Source organism: Myotis davidii, unplaced genomic scaffold (assembly GCF_000327345.1).
Source record: "Myotis davidii unplaced genomic scaffold, ASM32734v1 scaffold681, whole genome shotgun sequence".
NCBI lineage: Eukaryota > Metazoa > Chordata > Mammalia > Chiroptera > Vespertilionidae > Myotis > Myotis davidii.
In genome coordinates this window covers 999,894-1,001,455 of record NW_006291551.1, presented here as the reverse complement: position 1 = coordinate 1,001,455, position 1,562 = coordinate 999,894, and positions in this window count along the sequence as shown.

Sequence of the window (1,562 nt, the reverse complement as noted above, 5' to 3'; positions counted from 1 at the left end):
GGCATATGCCCTCACCGGAATAGAACCGTGACCTCCTGGTTCATAGGTCGATGCTCAACCACTGAGCCACGCCAGCTGGGCTTTGTTTTCCATTTTAATTCTGCTCTGATTTTTATTTTTTTCTTCCGTCTACTGACTTTGAGCTTTGGTTGTTCTTATTTTTTTCTAGTTATTTAAGGTGAAATGTCAGGTTATTTTTAAAAGATTTTTGTTGTTAATTGAAGTAAACCTGTAAACTTTCCTCTTATTACTGCTTTTGCTGCATCTCAAAGACTTTGATATGTTGTAATGTCTTTCTTATTTGTCTCTATGTATCTTTTGATCTCTTATTTCTTCTCAATGATGAGAGAGATTCATCGATCCGCTGCCTCCTGCACCCCCTCACAGGGGATCAAACCTGTAACCTGGGCATGTGCCCTGACTGGGAATCAAACCCATGCTCAACCACTGAGCTATGCTGGCTGGGCTGATATTTCTTTATTGATTTTATGTTTGAATGATGCATTCATTGCTGTCAATGGCGTATTTAGCTTCCCTACTATAATTGTATTTTTGTCAGTTTCTTTAAGTTCTGTTAGTAATTGCTTTTATATATTTTGGTGCTCTTGGGTTGAGTGCATATATATTAATAAGTGTTATGTCTTCTTGATATATTGTCCCCTTCATTAATATAAAATGTCCATCTTTGTCTCCTGTGACCTTTTTTATCTTGAGATCTAATTTGTCTGATAGAAGTATGGCTACATCTGCTCTCTCTGGATGCCATTTGCTTGGAGAATCATTTTCAAACCTTCACTTTGAGTCTATGTTAGACTTTGTAGCTGAGATGGGTCTCCTGAAGGCAGCATATAGTTGGAATTTTTGTGTGTTTTTAAAATCCAATCTGCTACTCTGTGCCTTTTTATGGTGAGTTCAGCCCATATAAATTTAGGGTGATTATTAATATATAAGAGGATTTCCTGTAGCCATTTTGTCTTTTTTTTTCCTGGTAGCTCAGTGTCTCCATTGTTTCTTTTCCTTTGTGTTTCTGTCTATAATTTCAGTTTGGTAATGTTGTATGATTTTTTTCTCCTCTGTTTCCTCTTTTAATTTCTTTAATGTTATGTGTCTTAGTTCTAGGTTTTATTTTTGTGGTTACCATTAAGTTTATTAAAAAACGTTGCATATGTACAACTAGTGGCCCGGTGCACGAAATTCGTGCACGGGAGGAGGTGTCCCTCAGCCTAACCTGCACCCTCTCCAATCTTGGACCCTTTGGGGGATGTCGACTGCTGGTTTAGGCCTGATCCCAGGATGTCCAACTGCCGGGATCGGGCCTAAACCGGCAGTTGGACATCCCTTTCACAATCCTGGACCGCTGTCTCCTAACCACTCACCTGCGTGCCTGCCTGATTGCCCCTAACTGCTTCAGCCTGCCAGCCTGATCGCCCCCTAATAGCTCCCCTGCAGGCCTGATTGACGCCTAACTACTCCCCTGCTGGCCAGATCACCCCCAAGGCTTTTATTAGTATAGATATGACCCATTCACAAAAAATTTCACTAGCCCTGCTTTACAATAAGGG